This window comes from Setaria viridis, chromosome 2 (genome assembly GCF_005286985.2).
Source record: "Setaria viridis chromosome 2, Setaria_viridis_v4.0, whole genome shotgun sequence".
In the NCBI taxonomy this organism is placed as follows: Eukaryota; Viridiplantae; Streptophyta; class Magnoliopsida; order Poales; family Poaceae; genus Setaria; species Setaria viridis.
Genome location: NC_048264.2, coordinates 33,657,305 through 33,674,987, shown reverse-complemented (window position 1 = coordinate 33,674,987; position 17,683 = coordinate 33,657,305).

Sequence of the window (17,683 nt, the reverse complement as noted above, 5' to 3'; positions counted from 1 at the left end):
GCGGCTAACCAAGCGACTGCCAAAAGACAGCACTTGGGACTACACGGCAGCAGCAGCATCTTGGAAAGGCCAACACCACAGGCAGTGTTGGGTGCGGACACAACCTCTACTCAAAGTCCTCGGCGACGAAGTCCGGGTCTTCCTCTGTAGCAACGAAGCAAGGGTGAGTACAAACGTACTCAACAAGTCCAACCCCATCCACGGAGGGGGATACAAGCAAGTATATGCACAGGATATAACAAGGATAGGCTAGGGTTCATTTGCGGTAAAGCTAGGTTTTCAACACATGCACGGGCTTGTTTTCAAAGAATTTTTGTAAAGCTTTTCTTTAGTAACCGAAACATTGAGTGGGGTTGATCCTACACAAAGGATCCAAATTTTATCGCTATCGGACTCCCCGTCCGCCATAGCTCACGGCACAACTGCCGGACACTTCCAAAATCCAATACACACACACACCTGTAACCATCCATCCCCAAGTGCTAGTTATGTGACCAAGCCGTAACTCGTCCAATGCCGTGGACACGGCTACCCGGATAGGTTTTAACTCTGCAGAGGTTTTACACTTTTCCCACAAGTAGGGTACCACAGCACGATCACCTTAGTGCCGGTGCGGATCCTATCAAAGTCATTACCCACCTTAGCCAAGACTGACTAGTCCACACGGAAGCACCCAAGGGGTTAACGACTCATCCATGAGACCGTAATCGGGACCTAAGTCACCAAGATCTTACTCCTTTTCCATAGGCTCCGTTGCTCACCAGCACCCCTGAAGACTAACAGTTCAGCTAGTGGGATTTATGCTAAGCCGTTGCCCATACAACGGTCGAGTGGTTGCACGATGGTTGAATTAGGTAAGATGACACATCAACTCGGTCCTTAACCATGACAAGATGGATATCTCCCGACATTGCTCAACCACTAAGGTACGAGCACAACATCCTGGCATTTCACACAAGAAACACCCATCCATCTCGTCTACTCATTCCTTTCCTTTGAACCCGGAAAACCATGTCCCCAAATGAACACACACACACATTTATTCTCCAAATAAACCATTGTAATAATGTTTGAAGTTGTGTAACAAATTCCTAAGCGCTCTAGCAGTGGTTATCATCCAAACAGAGCAAGTCATATTTAGAGATAAACATAGGACAACAAGGAATGTTCATAACAATCAAGGGGTGGCTATCCAACCATTTCTTGTAATAAAACAATATGTATTTTATAAAACAGGCCAATAGGTTGTGTTTGAAAAACTAGGTATTAAGTATGCATCAAAGGGTGAGATTGGACTTGCCGTCTTCAAAGCCTTCCGGGAGTTCTGGCTCGTGCTGCTGGTCCTCCGGCTCGGGCTCACGGTCAAACTCCTCCTCGTGCTCCTCCTCGGGTAAACCACGATCTACGGCACACACAAACGGGCACACAAATAAATAAAAGAAAAACGGCTTTTATCCGTTGAGCTCCGAACAGAAAACGCGAACGGAAAATAGGTAGAAAGAATATTTTTGGGAAATTTGGATATGGATCGGCGGAAGTATTCTGGAGGATGACGTGGTAAAATTTGGGGTTAATTGGAGGAAGTTTGGCGCATGAAATGACGAGTTAAACATGGGTTAGGGGCTTAAAAAGGAGGTTTAGGACTGATTTGCGAGGAACCAGGAACCTATTTGTAAATATTTCTGAAGGTGGAGGGGTTGATCTGCGCAACAGCCTTTGAGAGAGGTGGAAGGACTATTTCGCGAATAGTGGATTTCAGGGGGTTAGATCAGAATTTGGGCTTTCTTCTTCCTCTTGTGCGCACAGTACACAGGGAGAGAGAGAGGGGCACGGCCGGCCTAGGGGCGGCGGCCTAGGCTCGCCGACGGCGACGATGGGTGGCGGGGGGAGGTGGAGGAGTTCGTGGAGGCCCCATTTTGCTACTCACCTTGGGGATTTGGGTAGGGAAGGGGGTGTGGCCGGTGGTGGATCTTGGCGGTGGCAGTGGTTATGTGGCGGTGGCGGCGGCTCGGCACAGGGGCACACGGGTGGCGGCGGCAGTGGTTAGGTGTGGAGGAGGTTGAGGTGTGGCGCGGTGTGGGGAGAGGGGCAGCCGGGGCGGCCTCCTTTTATAGCCGGCGAGGTGGCCGGCGGGATACCGGCGGTGGGGGACCGGGCAGGCCGGCGACGCGCGGCATGGAGGTAGGGGCCGGGCAGTCCGGGCCAGCGGTAGGGGCTCGGGTTCCAGGGGAGGGCGTCGCGGTGGGCGGCACCGGAGGGGAGGTAGGAGCCGGCGGCGGTGTGCCGGGCGCGTGGGGCCGGGCCGGTCGGGCGGCGCGGTGCGTGCGCGCGGGGCTGGGCGGTCGAGGGGGCTGAGCGCCGGAGGGGCCGACCGGAGTTATGGCGGGGGGGTGGTCAGACGGAGTGGCGCCAGGAGCCGGCGTGCGGTGCGCCAGGAAGAAGGAAGGAAGAGGAGAGAGAAGAAGGAAGGAGGAAGAAGAAAGAAGAAGAAGAAGAAGAAAGGAAGAAGGAAAAGGAAAAAGAAAAAGGGAGGGAAAAAGAGAAAGAAAAGAGGGAGACCGGCGGCGTTTGTGGCACGCGATCGGAGCACGCGCGCGGCATCTGACGACGGCATGCGGCGAAAATTACGGGCACGGATAAAATGATGGCTGTCGGCTTGGGTGTCGGGACGGCGAAATCGCCGGGAGGATTTTAGAATTCCGAGAGCTCAGCGGTAAAAAGATTTTGAAAGCGATTTTTAACGGGTGATTTTAGTTGGTGATTTCTGCGGATGTTACACGCCGCCTCCTCCCCTCACTCTCTCTCTCTCCCCGCGAGGGGCACCACGACGCCTCGCCTCCGCCGGCCCCGCCGTCGTGCCCGCCTCCGCCTGACCCCGCCTCGCCACCGCCCCGCGGCCCGAGATCGGCGACAAGGCCGTCCGGCCGCCATTAATTCTACCTCCTTCTTCCGTTAACCCATCTAGAGGTCGAGTTAGGTAGACGACAATGGAGACCTAGGAAATTCCTCCACGACGCCGCTCCCCTACTCCCACTCGCCGTTGTGCGCCGCGGCGGCGGTCCTGTCCGCCATGCTGCTGCTCGCCGCGACTAGCAACTAGATATATAAGCCTTCACCCAGCCGCTGAGCGCCTGAGCCACGCCGTCCCGTACCAGTCCGCTCGACCTCACCCCACCACCCCACCACCCGTCCCTCCGCCCCCGCCCGCCGTCCCGTCACGCGCCCTCCGCCCCACCAGCCGTCCTGTCCCGCCGCCCCGCATGCACGGAGCGGAACTGCAAGAAGTAGGGGGGATCTCACTCACCGGCGAGCTTGGGGACGACGCGCCAGCAGTAGTGGCCGTGGGTCAGGAGGAAGCCGACGAGCTTCTGGTCCTCCTCCACAGGCCCTCCGCTCCCGCCGCCGGCCCCCTCCGCACCCACCCTCCGCCAGGTTTCGGTTAATCCGATTTCGGGGATCCGTGGATTTCGGTTTCGGGGATGGATTTTTACCCGAATCGGTGGTCAAGGGCAGATTCAGGTTTTAGATTTGGGTTTCGGTTTTGGGTGCCCAAACACTCCACGCGATCTGAACCTGTCCCATTGCCGTCCTTAATTTTTATATAAAGTTTATGTCCATCCGAGTTCATACGTAAATGTGATGATTTTTTTTAAGATGTGCTACGAAAAATTCCGCCGTTGGCCATTCTGATCTGACGGTAAAGTGGGTTTAAGATAAATTACACCTTTTCAAATGGCTATATGCATATATATTTATAATTTTTTATCAGGACATATATTTTTGGAAAACGTTAAAATGAAAAATAAAAAAATCCGCCGCCATGGCTTGTGGCTGGGCTTCTCGTGGGAGGGAGGAGCCATCCGGATCCGGAGGCCCGGTATGAAATACGGCCCAATCGCGTGGTTCCATTTTCCCATTTCGCTAGTAGATTACGTCTCCGCAGGCAGACCGCGTATTTTTTTGGCTCAAAATACCGCTTTAGCATTTCATTAGTGTATGTCGCTGGGCTATTTTGTCGACCTGATTTAAGTTCACGGGCTGTATGTTTTTCGAGTTTTTCGTTCGGTTCTCACTCAGGGCACTTCAGTCCGCTAAAAAAAATCAGGGACGATTAAAAAAATTGGCCACTTTTATCCTTTTGTAACAGAAGTATAAAATCTACCAAACCTAGATGCAAGTTACTAGCCTGGATATTACTCCGGTCTGCATGGGAAAACCCTGACTACCAACAACCTGCGAAAAGAAAATTGGCAAACTGATCCAACCTGTAAACTCTGCAACAATGCCCCAGAAACCCAATCCACCTGTGCAAAAACTGCACCTTCAACAACCAGGCCAGGAGCCAAATGATCCCCTGGTTCGGATTGCAACATCTACCAGGTCACCAGGGTGTATCCATTTACAAGTGATGGAAAAAACGCAGGACCAAAGTTCTAGTGGAAATTCGAAGAGAGAAGGAATTCTTGATCGAACAAAAACGACCAATCTTGGGGAGGGGCAGCTAAACTGCTATGTGTAGTCTTCATGTAACCAGATTCACCGCCTGTCACTGCGGAAATATAACAGCCGAGCTTGATGCATCCTGCCAAAGAGGAACAATATCAAATGCAAGAAGCACGGACAAGGATCAAATGCTAGAAGTGTTTGGTATTTCACATTGGGTATAATGACCTTGAATTCTCATAAAACAGAAAGATCTACTGTCTAGTGTCTACCATGCAACATGCATCAAGCAGATAAAACCTCGAAATATGGCATTCCTTGTTGCCATCCTCTTCTTTTGGGGAAAAATAGGAGGGGGCACAATGCCAAGCTAAAATCTCATAAATTTTAGGTACAAAACTACCTTCCAGTGGGGGAGTACTATTCGAATCAAAGGCGCGCATGTAAAGGACAAACTAACCCCAACCAAGGAATCAGCATATAACTGGACCGTTTGTTTCTATCGATTAATATAATGACATGCATTCTCCTACGTATTCGAGAGAAAAAAATCAACCTTCCAGGGCAAACATAAGCGCAGGAAGCAAAATTTTGTAACAGATTATATTTTTTAAAAAAAGTTCGAATCCATGTTCTTCACATACTCAATGTCATCTCAATGAGATAAACTCAAGGGCTGTGAAATTAACTTATTCCATGCTCAGTTAGTGCACAAATTTAAGTATTTATAAATATAAAAACCTGTTAGTCAAACATGTAAGGAAGGGACTGAAGAATACCATTTAAAATTAAAAGAACTCGCATAATTTTTTTCTCAAGTTCAGTTCAGAAATACAGTGAACTTAAATCAAACTTAGATTCTTCTGTGTTGAGATGGGAAAATAATTGTTGCTTATGTTTTGAGATAAAATGATTACAAGAGAACAAAATGGAAACAGGTAGCAGAAACAGGCAAGCTCATGCAGAAAAAAACTAGTTACATAATACTTACATAAACTTTTGGCTGAAGATGGTCCCGTACATAACTTAACACCTTACGAATGGCATCCTCTGCCTTCTTAGAGGCCTACAGGTGGGTCAGTTATGTCAATTCGACATCTCAGCGACGCATAGAGAACAATGGATAGGAAATGGCAGCACATATACCTTGGTTATATCCTTTACTCCATACGAGCTAATAACTTCTTGTTGTCCTGCCTCATTTCAACCCAGTTAAGCCGCCCCAGAGACCTTTGATGCTGGACTTCAGGAAAGACATTTGTTATAGCATTGTCTTTGCTCTTCAAATGGCAATAAATCATTAAAACTAAAATTTTAAAAAAAGAAAGAAAGAAAAAAGAGAGCCAGCTTAGGAGGAACTAGGAGGTTGTTGTTAATATTTAAGAAGTATCCACCCAAATTCGAGTTGATGAGGACTAGAACTTGGGTGGTTAGTGTGCACGACCATACCTCCCACCCTACCCCAATAACTAATTGGGGTAGGTTCAATTTATATTTAAACAAGGAAAAAAGTGGTAGATTACTTTCTGATAAAGATTTACCTCATCTGGACTATCTGGCAAATGATGCATGATCTTACCAATTTCCATGCTCATATGATGCCGAATTGCCTCATCTGGAAAGTGTTCCAAGAACTCCTTGGCTCCCATGCCCATACGTCGTGGAAGTGCCTATAGAGGACTTAGAGATTTGTAAAGATTCAAGAACGATAAATAGTCTTTATAATAGTTTATGCAACATACCAACGAGTTCTTCTCCAATTCATAGACATTTTTCCATGCACCCTCTACATTGGATATATCACGCTCCCACGCCTCCCACTTCTTCAAATTCCAGCCTTCCCGATGTTTCGATCCATGCACAATACCAACATTCTTGTATGCTTCTAATCGTACAAGTGACTTCACACATATGTAGGATTGCATGTTGTCTGGTTTGCGGGGCCTAAAATTCAATGGCTTCACCATATTACTCAACTTAGTCCCACAGTTCTTGCCAAATAACTCGTAAAAATACATGTCATAGAAAATATGCTGCATCATGATCTTATCTTGTTGACGGCTGTTAGCATGTCAAGTTGTGAACCACGAGCGTACGGATCAGTTATCTTCTCCGATTCCTCTTTGATCCCGAGCTGGTCCTTACCATATCTTCATAAACTTAGCCCCTAAGCAATATTGGAGAGTTGCTTACCAAAGATGGATACCAGGGGGCGCCAGAGGGTGCTAGGCTGATCGGCCTAGCCCCTTCCTAGGCTCATTAACCTTCGTCTTCATCTGGTTCGATGCTCGTTCACTACTTTATCTAAAAATATGCTTTTAGGCCTAATTTCCTGAAAAAACACAACATCCTCCAAAATACGTTGCACATGTGAAAATAACTAATTTATTAGGTGTAATCAATAGTTTAGGTATTAAATTCATGTCAATAAACAAAGGTAAAAGTGTGTCAATAACGAGCGTCAACAATCCCCCATGCTTAAACCTTGCTCGTCCTCGAGTAAGTCTTCAATAGAAATCAACGTTGCCTTTCGATATTCAATCCTGCACTTGATCACACATAAGAAAATATAATGCTCTCATAGAATTTTCAATTATTATTCAAGTTGTAACCAACCTTTTCTAATATGGAGGGTACATATCATTTAAACACATCCCACAATAAACTTATTTTTATGCTCTCAACTTTAAACAAACCTCAGAGGATTTTCAATAAAAACTTTTTCAAAAAGAAACTGAACCGAGATCAACAATTTAAACTTCATTGCAATTGCTCATGTTCTCTCAGCTCATCAAGTCTCTCAAGCCTATGCTAGAACTTCTCCAACCTGCTATCACTCAAAAATATGTGTAAAGCTTTATCTGGATCTTTGGGAAGGTTAGTCCTAGCAAAAATATTATAATCACGATATTATCAAAATAAGAAAAATTTCTGATGGATCTTACTAAGACTTGTCAAAAAAGTCATGGAAAGTAATTGCTTATGGAGAGGGAGACAATGAACACGCACATTTAAATAGTGGACATGTGCAAGGGCAAAGAGTGCTCGTGAGGCACAAATGAAGTCCTCATAATCGGATTGCACATGATTGGAATAATGAGTATGGAATAATCTTTAATTTTGAAAGCACTAGGAATTTCTATGAAGCTCAAAGAACTGAGGAGTACTTTATTTCTCCTTTTTCTTTTTCTCATTTTTTCTTTCTTTTTCCTTTTTCTTTCATTCTTTCTTTTTCCACAATATATTTTTTTCTTTTTGCTCCTCAGAACTCTTTGCAACATATTATTTACTCAGCACTAGTCAGAGATAATGCAATGACTCTCCCCCATGCTTAGATGATGCTCGTCCTTTTTGCTCCTCAGAACTCTTTGCAACATATTATTTACTCAGCACTAGTCAGAGATAATGCAATGACTCTCCCCCATGCTTAGATGATGCTCGTCCTCGAGCATGAAAAGGGAGAAAGAAAACTACTGATGTTAGTACCAAAATCTTCGATCTTCTGTAAAAAATTATTTCATTCGTCTGGAGGGGCCTCCACGTCAAATTTTAGGGGCAATAGACGGGGGCACCTCAAGCCGATCAGCCTGAGGGTGGCCAAGGCCGATCGACCTAGTCCATTCTGGCCTCTATTTCCTCTACTTTTTATTCCACGCACTGGTGGTTGCCTCCATGTCTTGATTTTCTTGAAAAGACACTGAATAAGCTTTTGAATCTTCATCGAAATATTTTCCATACTCAAATTGGGTTGTGGTCAAGAAGGTAGTCACAAAAATGATATTTGGGTTTAGGTTTGGATGCCCAGCGAAGTTTGCGAAATTTCCAGTGTAGAAATTCGCAATGCATGGACAGAAAGGATAGCAATAAGAGGTTACACAAAAAGAAATGACCAGCTTCTAAATCTCATACCACAGAAGTAGATCTTGAATCAATTCATCCAAAAATAAATTTTGCAATCTACAACTCATAAATATTTGGCTTTGGATGGGTAGAGCAAATGCAAGAAGTATTATCGATAAGGTCAACATGAGTTGTAACCAAAAATAAAAGAGCCTCTGATCCATTTAAAAGATAGAGCAATAAACAAATATATGGGTCCAAATTATCATAACCTCCAAAAAAGATAAGCTGGTATTTATTTCAATTTCAGTTCATGTTAGAGAGAGCATTAGTTCAATGGTGTGATAACCAAGTACAAAAATTAAACAAAGCGGCAACGATCATCATCTTTCAACATGACAAGAACTTAAACCATCACAATTAATCACATATTATTAGGTTCAGGTGATGTATATTTTATTTAGCATGGCCTAGTGAAATAAACACACAAACTGAAAATAAAGAGAAAAATAAAATAGAAAAGTGTAATAGAAAATACTACGCACACCCGACACACATGCTGAAATAAATAAAAGGAAAAGAAAAGAAAACTCAAACCACACGTGTGCGTTTTATTCGGCCCCTTCGGTCTCTAATCCAAGTCATCTTGCAGCGGGTCATAATGTGGCTCTCCCTGTGGTGCTTCTCCTTACTATTGGTACTCGTGATACCCCTGCTCGTAGTGCTCCTGCGCTCCACCTTGGTACTGATCTAGAGGCACAATCCCCATCATGCCGAATTGATAGGCGATCATGTTGCTATCCTCAATTCTATCGGAGGCTTGCCTCACAGTACCTGCATCTTGTAAATTCCTTTGTATATATGCACCTATGATGCGGGCACTTCTTTGTGGCTGTGGCAGGTGGCCAAACTGAGCAGATACTGGAGCATATGCTAGGGTCCCTGAAAAGGAGGTGACATGTAACCATGAAAAGCATATGGTGCCGGTGGAGATGATTGTGTTGGCTGCTGAAATTCTGGTCGTACTAGATACGCTGGTTGCTGAAAATGAGGTGCATATAGGCCTTATGCTCATGCTTCTGCCGACGCCTCTAGCCATTGTTCTTCCTACCATCCTTCATGGACTCCCTCGTAACTTGGTGAATTCTGAAACTCAATTTGCTAATAGCTTGAGCTAGGTGGTGGCACTGGTACTTTTGGTGCTGCTTGGGATGATGAACCTTCTTCTATTCTTTGTCCTCTCTTGTCTTTCTTCACTGGAAATAAAATTCCCACTTCTAGCTAGTTAGTCTTGCCCACATGATAAATTTCCAGTTTTCTGTTGGGCAACTTGAAACTAGTGACTCCAACTTTATATCCTTTCTCCCTGTCACCACCAATTAAGTGTGCATTTTTCATTGTCCTGGCATCAATGCTTCCTCCTTTAATGAACCACTCAGGGACTCTTTCAATATCTAGCTTTAAAAAGGATGCAATCATGGCCAGGTAGCAACCTGATCCAACAATTCCGGTCCCTAATGTAGCTTCAGCAAGTCATCTGTTTATCATCAACAAGGAGGGGTCAGTCACTTTCTTTCCCACTACTACACAATAAAGCTAGTTCATCTCGAAGTCAGTAATTTTAGTCTCCATCATTCTTTCCAAGACGCGGTGGCTCATCAAAAATGAAATACTTGCAGTATGGGATTGCAAATATTTTTCCGTTGCCTGTTTTCTTCCTTTGCAATTTTCTTCCAGAATTCCATTAAATCTTATTCTTCCACTTCTCCATATATTGGGACTTTTGGATTGAAACACAGCAGTGTTGTAATGACTCCAAATGTAATAATATTTTCTTCATCTTTTATTCTAAAGGATAGGCGTGGAATTTCTTCATTGGTTTCCTCATTTTATCGCATAACCTTTTTCATGGTCATGAACATCTCCACAACCACATCATTGTGTGCTCTGATAGGACCATTAAGTGCAAATTGCATCCACCCAATATTTCCCATGAGCTTGTAAATATCATTATAAATTGTAGATATCATTATAAAATCCAATATCCCGAAGAAAGTTGTTGTCGAAATCATAGTTGGCGATGATTTTTCCTTCAATATTCTTCAGCCGCTCTTCCTCTTCCTTGCTTTTTATCATGAAGCCGTATTCTGACTTCTTTTCGGTGAAGCCCCCACGAGAGCGAGTTGCTCTCCTTGAAGTGTCTGATACGGCTTCGGGAGTTCCACGTGGTTCATTGAACCGCATGGAGGAGCTTCTCATGTTCATCCTGCCAAGCAACATACGATCGTTGCATGGTGGCGCCGTGTCGATGTCCATGCCTCGCGGTGACTCGAAGGCCAAGTGCCGCCACGAAGCGCTCGATGTAGATGATGCTTCGGCCGATGATCGTGACTTCTTTGTCCTCCCGAAAATTCTTCCAAAGCTCTTCATGGCTGCACACTCAAGAAAAATAGCTCACAAAGGTTTCTTGTCGACGAGAAAATTGCACAAGAACAAGGACAAGCAAGAGGTGATTGCTGAAATTTTTCTAGTGGCTGGAATTCATTGTATGAGTGGAGTTTCAAAATTTTCAGTGGCTATTCAAAGGTGTTTGAAAGGATCTAGGATGTCGACTACAGGGGGGTGAATAGTTGAACCTGAAAATTTTACAACTTCAAACAAGTTTATCAGCGACTTCCGGAAATTTCCGGAGATTGTTCTTCGGATTTTTCCGAAGAAATCTTCTGATTTTTCCGGACAATGACAGATTTGAACTACAACCTCAAGATAAACTTGCTAAAAAAGTAAATCGATGAGTATAGGTGATGCAACAGGTTGTTTTAAGCCTTTGGCACAAGATAGCACAGCTGAAAACTTGCTAGATCGAGCTCAAACCCTAGAAATATGTTCTATGCTTGAATATGAACGAATTTAGGAACAATAAGCACAAGAGACACAAGGATTTGTTTCTTGAAATTCAGCTTCACACCTTGAAGCCTACGTCTTCGTTGAGGACCCACGAAGGGTGGGCTTTTCACTCCTAAGCCACTTTCCTCCCTCTAGCAACCACAAAAATCAAGCTAGAGTCACTTACTCAATCATCGAGGTAATACAAACTTCCCGAAGCAGCCACAATGCTTGGATGCTCAACCGGGCAACACCTAGCCGGCTAGAAGCTTGAAGCTCCAAGAGTAACAAATGTGGAACACCGGCTTGACGAAGAAACAAGGTGCTCAAGAGATGTAAATAGGGCTATGAATGCTTCTAAGTCATTTAGGTCAGTGAGAAGGCAAGAGAGGCTCTGTGGGAGGGTGTGAGAGGGTATTTATACCCCTCCACCCCGAAACTAGCCGTTGCGGGTTAAGTTTCAGAATTTTTTAGAACTTTCTCCGAAAACTTCCGGACCCTTCGGAATTTTCCGAAAAACTTTTCGGAAAAATCCGGACCTCCGTGCACTTGAAACTTTATTAGATACTTAAGCTTGCATCATTAAATCACCAAAACCCACTTATGGGGACGAAGATACTCTTCAGTGTTCTTGGTGTGTTGGATGAAAAATATGATGGACAAGTGAGAGAGGGGGGTACCTATCAAGGGGGAGTGCCTGGAGTCTTAAAAAGATCTCAGGCCGATCGGCTTGAGGCACACCAGGCCAATCGGTTTGGTGTCTTCCTGGCTTCTTTCCTCCTCTTCTTTTTTCACATGCATCTTGGACAATAATTATACTAAAATTTCAGCACCTCACATGAAAGGCACTGCCAAAATGCTCTCCACCACTCCTTTGTGTTGTCTCTTTGTTAAAAAATCATGCACCTATGTATCATAGCCTTATTGTTTTCTCAATTTGACTCAATGCTTTGTCCTTTGAGCTGCAACACACAAGTATGGTAGGCCACTCTTTGTTTCTTTATGCATGTGTGGTAGGTAAGAGTGCCTCCTTGATTGTTCCTGTGATCATAAATCAAGCCATTAATGTTAATGAAGCTCATAAACCCTCCAAATTATGTTTATATGCTTAATCCTCCTCTAATTTAGAAAATTAAAAATTAACTCAGAGCTAGCAATGAGTTCAAATAAATATTAGATGAGTTTTGAAGCATCAAAAACATTTGTAAGTTGAAACGATTTCCGACTACATTAATTTTGGTTGCACCAGTATCATTCATTCTCATGAATTGAGATGAAACAATTTCGATTTCAACCGTGGGGTGATGGGTTTAGGTTCTAATTTTGGCCAAAAGTGAGAGGGATTTTGAATGAAATAAATAAATGTGGCTTAGAAAAATTCTAATCCTAGGAAAACCAATGAGTTTTTCAAGTTTAAGGAAACCAAAATCCTATGGTCACGTGAGTCCTAGCATGCGTAAAAAATTTACAAAGTAAGGACAACGCGGCCTATACTCGTGTGTTTCTCATGAAAATATGCCACGCTAAACATCATGGTCCAGATGAAAAGTCTGATAGGATAGGGATATTTGGTTCTGGTCTTCCAAGAAAAATCAAATAAAAACTTGGGATGGCTCATGTCATTGGTTTATGAAAAACAAAGGAATAAAAAAATGACTGAGCGGATAAAACTCCAAATATTATCTTGACTGAAGGTTCCACTTATTAAATGTTCACTAGGTATGACGTAGCAAAAACTGTGACTTATTACTTGAAACTTCAAATGACTTTAAGGTTATCCTCCCAATAGCTTATTCTTGACTCGATGATCAGGTTTGTCTTCCGCAAAGCGCTTCGTTTATAGTCTATAGCTAGACTCTTCAATTCCTCACTTCGAACTAGCGCTCAGTGTTGGTGTTGCAGTCTTCGACACCCACTTCTTCACCATCTTTAGCTTTAATGTAGGCATAGACTTGGCTATTTTTTTGTCTTCACATGCTGACGTTCTTCCTTCTGGACGATAGCAACTTTTTCTACCGACTTCTTTGTTCTGCCTTCTTGTTCTTCTCCTCCTGCTTAACACGACGATGTGGCGGTATATACTTGCTAGAAATCATGTTGTATACCTCAAAGCATGGGCAAAACTTGAACGCTCTCATAGTGTCATTGATGTTGAACTTGATCTCTTCCTTCCCAAAAACTATGTTTGCTCTTGCGGTCTTCAGGAACGGCTTTCCTAGGATGAGCGGGGATTTAGCTCCTTTTCCCATCTCGAGTATCACGAAGTCAACAGGGACAAAGTGATTCCCGATCTTCACAGGTACATCTTCAGCAATGCCTTCAAGATAGGAACGGTGTTGTTCGCCAACTCATGGCACATAGCAGTTTGTTCCGGCTCCAGCAGGCGTAGCTTCTCGAACACAGCTTTAGGCATGATGCTCACACTTGCGCCAAGATCACATAATGCCCTTTCGAACATTAGCGCTCCAATTGATCATGGAATGGTTGGACATCCAGGATCTCTTTTCTTCTCGGGATCTTGATTAGCAATCCCAGAACTACACTCTTCTGTCATCTTGATGTGATCCGTAGTGAACTGCGGGATCTCTCGCTTGTTCGTTAGGATATGTTTGACGTAGCGAGCGTAGGTTGGAACTTGTAGAGCATCTAGCAGTGCCATATTGATGTTCAATTTGCGCACAACTTCAACAAATTTTTCAAATTGTTTGTCAGTTTTATCTAGACGATGGCGTGGTTTTTCTAGCAGAATCTTTGTGTCATCTTGATCAACCATCTCAAACTCTGGCTCTTCTGTCTCAATCTCCAGAGCTAGGGTAGGTGTCTTCTCCTTTGAAGTCATCTCTAGTTCAGCAACTTGTTTAGGTTTCCTAACTCCCGCCGGACGTTTTGGATCTTCTGTTTCTTTGCCTGAGCGAGTTTGAATAGCTTTAGTTGTCTCTGAATTCATCGGTTGTCCTGGCAACTTCTCTTGATTCCTTGTAAAATGCCTAGCTAACTGTGTAACTTGAGACTCCAGCATCTTCAACATGTTCATCACTTGGTGGTTCGAACTTCCAACCTCCATCACCTTACTGTCTATATTTTCTAGAATTTTGTCCATAGCCTTGAACTTAGTGACAGTGTCTTTGTTAATCTTACCTTGCTCCTCCATAAACTCCTTCAGCTGAATGCGTAGAGGCACTGTGTTCTGGATAGATGAGCTTGCGTTGAATTGAGATCTATTCTATCCATACCGATAGTTGGATGGTGGAAACCACTCTCCCTTCTTCATGTAGTTTAGCAACTTTGCTTCCTTTGGACAGTTCTTCCTGACATGGCCGTAGTCGCCACACTCTTCAGACGTTGACCTTGCTTCTGCGGCCTTCAGGTCTATAGCTTGAGCTTCCTTTATCTCCATCTTCTCTAGTCTCCTCATCAGCGAGTCGATCTTTCCTTCGAGTAATTGATCTCGCTCCACTTGCAACACTCCTTGTGTATTTCCAATAGGTTGAGCTAGGAATAGGCGCCCAGATGATGCCCATGCATCGTTGTCCACAACCTTCTTGAATAACCTGAAAGCTTGAGTTGGGGTGAGGTCTATAATTGATCCTCCAGCCAGCGCATCGATGATTGCCCATGATGCTGGTGTTCAGCAATTGTCTCGGAAGCATATTGAGCAAAAGTAGCTATCCTGCTTCTAAGATTCTGAGTCTTGACTGGTGAATAGTGTTTAGTTAAGAAAACTATCATCAATTCATCCCAATTCTGAATTGTTGTCATCGGTAGAGAGTAAAACCATTGAAGCTCTCTTCCAAGTAAAGAATAAGGAAACAACCTTACCCTTAGTTGATTCTGAGTAATTCCATCCACGTTGAAGGTGTTGCATAGCTGCGTAAACGCTTGTAGATGAAAATTAGCATCTTCCTCGACAATGAAAGGTGAACTCTGCACCATCCTCAATCTTGAAATATCGATCCCAAACGGTCGACCGACACCGCCCAATTCAAGGATAGGTAAGTCAATCATGTTCGGGCTACAAAGTTTCCCAATAGTAGGCTCTCGCTTCGGTTGTTGATCTCCCATTACTGGTGCCTCCGGTATTTCTGGAGCAACTGTCGCTCCTCCTGGACTTGCTGGTGGTGTCGACTTTGGACTAGATGATGATGATGATGACGATGTTTCCGACACTTCCAATTCTTCCTTAACAGTTGAAGCTTCGATCTCCAGCTTTCTTGCTTGTGCTAAATGTCTTACTTGCGTATAAAGTATTTTTAGATTATCCACAAAATTTTTCGGTTTGTTGGAGAGATAGCCGTCCATCTCTTCTTAGCGTTAGTGAAAGAAAACACATATATACAAGAACTAGATCTGAAATTTTAATTGAGATTGCACAAAAATAAAAGGATTAAATAGAAAAGACTGCAAAAATCATGAACAAAAATTTATATCTACAGATGCATAGTTAAACTACAACTTGACTATTAGTTCCCCGGCAACAGCGCCAGAAAAGTGTAAGTTGTGAACCGTAAGCGTATGGATCAGTTGTATCTCTTCCCTTAGAGTATTCCCTCAAGATTTATCAATCCGTGGAACTTAGAGCACAAAATCTATTTCAACTAGCATTGTTAGTATTAACTTGATGTTTATGAGAGATTCAAATCCAATCTAGTAAGCATGTATAGATAGATAACAAATAGAGCAAAGGTAACCAATCTAGAGCAACCTAAACTATTCATATGTTGTAATTCAGAGCATGGATAGCAAAGCAATGCAGATATGATCTTAGTAAAAAGCATCTTTAAATCTACACCTTCAGTCCGGATTCTGAAACCCCCCACCTTACACAAGAAAGATCCTGTCATGATCACCTCTATCAGTGCAAGCAGGTTAAGGGCACGATCAAGAGAACGTGTCATATTCATCAGTAGATTAGGCATGAAAATCTAGTCACCACGACCCTAGGCAATCAATCATCGATTCATAGATTGAAGAAGGAAGCAAACCTGATAAAGCATAAAACCATCAAAGGAGATACTTAGATCGCTAAGAATATGAACACATCTATTACTTCACCATGAACGATTGTACATCACAAGATCACCACCGGGATCCTACCTTGATCTTGATGACTTCTAGCTCTAGAACTCTAGCGTGATCTTCCTCGCAGGGTGATCACGCCGGTAGAGGTTCACCTATGCTAACCCCTGACAACCACATGGCCCTCGGCTCTCCGGAGAGGTGTCCCTCAAGCTCCTTCTGCTTCTCTGTTGCTTCACATCAAGTACGTCATCTTCGATATGCAGGCTTGGTGGTTTTGGGGGTATTTATAGTCTAGAGGGCGCGTGGCAAAAATTGAAAGGCGAGGGAGTGAAGGAAACCCCTAGGCCGATCGGCCTGAGCCTTCCTTTTGCCCTCTCACATCCTGCTTCATCTCCAAATCTCCTCAAGTGCTCTGGAATCTTCTTTTCACTTGCATGTGGGTCTGGCACATCGATAGCTTCAGGATTAGATTGATCTTCAATGACTTTCCAAATCTCCGCTTGATCTTCTCTAATTCCTCTTTGATCCTAAGCTGGTCCTTGCCATATCATTGTAAATTTAGCCCCTAAGAAATGTTGGAGGGTTGCTGACAAAGATGGGCACTAGGGGGCGCCAGGCCAATTGGCCTAGGCTCCTCTAGGCTGATTGGCCTAGCCCCTTCCTAGGCCCGTTGACCTTCGTCTTCATCTGGTTCAACGCTCGTTCAGTGGTTTATCCAAAAATGTACTTTTAGGCCCAATTTCCTGCAAAAACACAACATCCTCCAAAATATGTTGCACATGTGAAAATGACTGGTTTATTAGGTGTAATCAATAGTTTAGGTATTAAATTCATGTCATTACTAAAGATAAACAGGGGTAAAAGTATGTCAATAACGAGCGTCAATAGCATTTGCAGACGGTGAGACTGGGGAAGAAGCCGAAGGTAGAAGCCAACGGACTGACATGCTCATATATCCAATTTAGGCAAGTAAAGAAGGAGGTGCTTAGGTGCGCGATATGCATGTTCTTTGAAGAAGTGGGGGTCTCTGATCATGCCACGCCATCGCTTGCAGACTCTACACAGTCTCAGTACTGAGCTTATGGGAAGCCTGATAAGTATCTCCTCCATGACATCTGGTGGGATCCTTGTGGCGGGCTTCTAAGCGTATCTTTTTTTTTGAAAGAACCGACAGGAGAGCTGCCTATTATATTAAAAATAGGATGAAGGCCTTGAAAGGCCAAAAGTGTACAAAGTTACAGCATTGCTGTAAAAAAATGAAAAGGCAACGCAAAGCTGTTATCTCCCCACCCGTCATCGAGGGGGTAGATGCAGCAACCCACATTAGGATCGATGCACTAGGTTTGCCAGGTGCTTTGCCCAGCCATCATCCACATGGACGCTTCATTTTTAATGAGCTGTGTGACCTGCAGTGTTGTCGATTCTTTGCGGTCAAACATCCTAGCGTTGCGCTCATTCCATACTTCCCAACACACTAGGATAATGAGTGATTTCA